The 5,354-nt window shown below is 38.6% G+C and overlaps 1 pseudogene; it reads right to left on the reverse strand.

Annotated features, from left to right (window-relative positions):
- Positions 1-2,865: 2,865 nt before the first annotated feature.
- On the reverse strand, positions 2,866-4,886 carry LOC148803895 (uncharacterized; annotated as a pseudogene).
- Positions 4,887-5,354: the final 468 nt, after the last annotated feature.

The following is a 5,354-nucleotide window of genomic DNA, read 5'->3' on the forward strand; positions in this document are numbered from 1 at the left end:
CCAGTGATGAGATAATAACTTGCCCTCAGGACCAAAACCGATCTCATTTCCTTTGATTTTGAGCAATGAATCACAGATGAAGAACACTTAACTTGCTCAGCACTTATATTGGAAGGATTATTGACGGGTTGTTGAAGCCCTCAAAATTAATTCTAGTCCCACAATAGAATTTTTGCAGTAATAGTGGTACTAGGTCGAACCCCACAGGGAGCTAGGGAATAATTCCTCAACTGAATGATTAATATAATGGAGTGGGAAAATTAAATAATTAAAATTTCTAAAAGAACAAGAAAGCAATTAGCAACGAACAAACAAGAGAAATCAGTCTTACCGAATTCTGATTCAAGGGTTCGGATTGATCAATTGGCCATCGATCATAGGTAGACTTCGGCAGTCTTGCAATTCAAGCATTTAACCTTAGATTTATTAGGATAGCCATAATAAACCTTGTGTTTTCCTAAATCAGCTGACCAAACCCAGCATTTGATCAACATTTATCACTCATCAACTGGGTACGATAGTGTTCCATATTAACTAATGATAGCATTAAGCTTTGTGAAAACAGTTAAACCAAAATAACAATAATTGAGATAGCTGCAATTATCGAATCTTGTCCCATTGATTCCCCTTAGGTTAAAACATGTCAATACATTGGTCAAAGGCTGTCACGAACAATTGACCCAGAAAGATGTTAACCTAATTGCTACTTGTACCACTATTTGTGACAATTACGGATCACCGAACCATGGATAGTAGTAGGAAAATCAACATTAATTAATTTGTCAGACTAATTAACATTAACATCCATTGAGAATATGCACAAGAACCAACGAATACTTGAATTAAAAAGCAAGAACTTGAGTTAAATATAGAACCTCACGATGACACAACCGAACCTCCCCCTTGAACCAGAAAAAAAAAGGCTTAGCTGCTCATGATTTTCGAACCCTCCAAGCTTTGCTTCACAGTACGCCGAACTAATCTTCTTGAGTTGCTTGATTGTTGGATGATTGAGTGATGCCTAAAGCTGGTCTGCCCCCACCCCCCCCCCCTTTATATAGCTTTACGAGGAGGGGCTCTCTCCAACTCCTTCTAGGAGATTAACCTCAAGTTAGAAAGTCCTTATCTGTTTTGAACTAATCCTATCATATCTCTTATCTATTGATCTAATCCAATCTTCTTATCTTTATAGGATTATATTCAAAATTTTAAATCTAATAAGACTCTCTTTCTGGAGGTTACATTCGTAATTGGGACTAGGCTCTTGAATTCGAGTTGGGCTGCTTTTAATATCTTGGGCTGCTACAAGGCTCTTCTGCGAATTGGACTTCAGCTGTGAAATGGGCTTTTCTACAAACTTGCTCCGACTACGGGCCCGGTTTTATCTTTGATGCGGATCGAATCTGTCAAAACCCGAAACATAAAAGTTGTGGGCCTTTCTTTCATCTTTATGATGCCTCTTGAATTATCTAAATCAGAGTCTGGAATTGAGAGTTATGCCCAGATTACTGAATGGTGCCGAAATTGTGCAAAATCATCCGATTTGCCTTGTTTCTTCCAATTGCCTTCTTGCTTGCCCTGAATTAAAATACAAGAGTAATTAGTCCAATTAAATGCTAAATTAATGAAAAAGAGAGAATATTTGGGGATAAAAATATGGTACTTTTTAGTCTCATCAAATCCCCCCACACTTAAACTTTGCCCGTCCTCGGGCAAGGCAAAACTCAAGCAAAAACAAAAGAAACTACCTATTGATTTTTAATCTCTCTTTTTTCTCAACATAAAGCCTGAACCATTGCATGCTTCAGTCCAGACTTGGTAATCTTCCCATTTTCATTTCTTTCTCCCTTTTAACTTGTCCAAGAGTGATCTCAAATCACCATTCCTCATGGTCCCAAGTTAAATCGACAGTAAAGGAAACAAGCCTTCCACCGGCTGAACATTCTTGGACTGAACAAGCACCCATCGTTTTAATAAACCAATGCAGTCAGATTCAATTACCTTTCTTTATTTCTTAGGTCAAAGCAAAGTATGTTATTACCATAAGCTTGCTATGTATCACATCTCCACCACTTAGCATGAATTCCAAAGATCTGAGGGTGAGAATGGGGTTGGGGTTTTAGGGTGAGTGCATTTTATGCTCCATTTCACCCTTGCTTTTGTTTCTGGATGTGAGTGCATTTTATGCTCCATCTCACGTTAGTCACGAAATTTTTTTTTTTTTTGCACAAAAATCACAAGGGCATCACCATTTTGATCCATGAATTCATTAACGTGGTCTCAACTTGTCTAACATAGCAAGTTCTAGATAAATCAGACCGTGTTTGACAGACATTTAGGTGAAAATTAAGCGCACACTCGTGCGGGTTAAATTTGTATGCATCTTGCCTATTGATCGGTTAAAATAATGAGGTACCTTATGCAGCCAAAAATTTAGTTAGTCATGCTTGCATCCTATCCTATCTATTCAACCTAAGCACATAATTCCTAATAGTTTGAAATTATTCAAGGATAAGTTTCTAGGGAGCAGAAACTTCAAAAGGCAAGGTTAAGAAGTGATGGATGAAGCATGCTAGGGTTACTCTAAATTCCATCAGATTTCCCTAATTCCCCCACACTTAAGGTATACATTGTCCCCAATGTATGTGGTTATGCATATAGTAGAAGGATTTGAGGGAACTTCCCTGTACACCTTGTTGGGTTCCTTCAGATATAAAATCAGCTGCTAAACACAGAAATCAAACCAAACAAAATAACAAAATTAACTAAACACAATGGGTTGCCTCCCACAAGCGCAATTGTTTAACGTCATTATGCTCGACGTCCTCCTTTACTTCCTTAACTCGATGAATAATGAGGAAGGTCCTATGAGATGTCTACCATAGAGGAGACATTTGCATTCTCATGGAACAACTTCAATCGAGGCCCATTCACTTTGAAAACCTTGTCTGTATTGAGACTTTTGATCTCTACTGCACTATAAGGAAACACATTAGTAATAACAAATAGACTCATCCACCTAGAACGCAACTTACCTGGCATGAGTTGGAGTCAAGAATTGTATAGTAAAACCTTTTGTCCAATTATAAATTGTTTTCTCAAAAGCAAATTATCATGGAAAAATTTGGTCTTCCCTTTGTAGATTCTCGAATTCTCATATGCTTCTAACCACAACTCTTCCAATTCTTGCAATTGGAGCTTTCTTTCCTTGCCAGCTTCTTCCATGTTCATATTGCAGCATTTGATTGCCCAATAGGCCATATGCTCAATTTCGACTGGCAAGTGACAAGATTTGCCAAAAATCAACCTGTAAGGAGACATCCCTATTGGTGTTTTATATGTTGTTCGATATGCCCAGAGTGCGTCATCTAGACGTAGGCTCCAGTCCTTTCTTCTTGGATTCACCGTCTTCTCTAAAATGGACTTGACCTCTCTATTGGAAATTTTAGCTTGGCCGTTTATCTGGGGGTGATAAGCAGTGGCAATTCGGTGATGCACCCCATACTTTTTCAGTAAGACTTCGACGGCTCTATTGCAGAAGTGGGTCCCTTGATCACTTATGATGGCTCGAGGAATACCAAACCTATTGAAAATGTTAGATTTGATAAAACCTACAACACACTTAGAATCATCAGTCCTGGTGGCCTTTGCTTCCACCCAATTTGAGACATAATCAACTGCCAAAAGTATGTAAACAAAACCACAAGAGGGAGGAAAGGGTCCCATAAAATCAATACCCCAAACATCAAAGATTTCGCAGATAAGAATGGGGGTTTGGGGCATCTCATTCCTGCGAGATAATGCACCTGTTTATTGACATCTTTTACAATTTTTGCAAAACAGGTATGCATCTCTAAATAGGGTTGCCCAACACAACCCACTATCTAAGACCTTTCGAGCAGTTCTTTTTGGCCCAAAATGACCACCACAAGCATAATTATGACAAAAATTTCAAATCGATATATGCTCATTCTCAGGGACACATCTCCTAATCACTTTATCAAAGCAGAATTTCCATAGATAGGCTTCGTCCCAAACATAATATTTTGCCTCATACCTGATTTTATTCTTCATTGACTTGCTGAGATAATTAGGCAAAATTATGGTAACCAAGTAGTTCACAATATCAGCATACCAAGGGACCATACCTTTTATGTGAAACAGTTGCTCATCAAGAAATAGCTCAGAGATGGGTGAGGAGTTCTCATCTTTTACCAACCTACTTAGATGATCCACCACCGAGTTTTCAGCTCCCCTTCGATCCTTAATCTCCAAATCAAACTCTTGGAGCAAGAGTATCCACCTTATCAGCCTCGGTTTTGACTCTTTTTTCGCTAGCAGGTATTTCAAAGTTGATGATTAGAAAATACAATCACTTTAGAGCCAAGCAAATATGATAGAAATTTATCTAAAGCAAACACAATTTCTAATAGCTCCTTTTCGGTGGTTGTGTAGTTGCACTATGCAGCATTCAATGTTCTTGAAGCATAGTAGAAGATGTGGCTCCTCCCATCAATTCGTTGACCTAAAACAGCCCCTACCACATAGTTGCTTGCATCGCTCATGATCTCAAAGGGCAAGTTCCAGTTAGGTGGTTGAATAATGGGTGCAATTGTCAATAGATTCTTAAGCTTGTCAAATGCTTCCTTGCACTCATCCCCAAAGTCGAAAGGCACATCCTTTTGCAGCAATTTAGACAATGGCAGGGCGATTTTTGAAAAGTCTTTGATAAACCTGCGATAGAAACCTGCATGTCCAAGAAAGGCACGTACCTCCTAAACATTTGTAGGGTAAGGTAAGCTCACAATTAAATCAACTTTGGCCTTATCGACCTCTATTCCTCTAGCCGAGATAACATGTCCCAACACAATGCCTTCCTTTACCATAAACAGTAAAATTGTCCATGAACACTTCAATGCACTTCTCAATAAAATCAGAAAATATACTAATCATGCATCTTTGAAAAGTGTTTGGAGCGTTGCACAGACCAAAAGGCATCCATCTGTAAGCAAAAGTACCGAATGGGCAACTGAAAGTTGGTTTCTCTTGGTCCTCCTGGGCAATAACAATATGATAATAACCTAAAAACCCATCGAGAAAACAAAAGAAGGCCTTACCTGCTAATCTTTCTAACATCTGATCTATGAAGGGTAAGGGAAAGTGGTCCTTTCGAGTGGCCAAATTAAGTTTTCGAAAATCAATTACCATATGCCAGCCACTTTGTACCCTCATTGGGACTAGTTCATTATTTTGATTTCTTACCATAGTTATCCCAGTTTTCTTGGGTACAACATGTATAGGACTTACCCATTTACTATCCGAAATTGGGTAGATTATCCTTCATCCAACATCTT

Source organism: Nelumbo nucifera, chromosome 1, assembly GCF_055504915.1.
Source record: "Nelumbo nucifera cultivar China Antique chromosome 1, China Antique-T2T, whole genome shotgun sequence".
Classification (NCBI taxonomy): domain Eukaryota; kingdom Viridiplantae; phylum Streptophyta; class Magnoliopsida; order Proteales; family Nelumbonaceae; genus Nelumbo; species Nelumbo nucifera.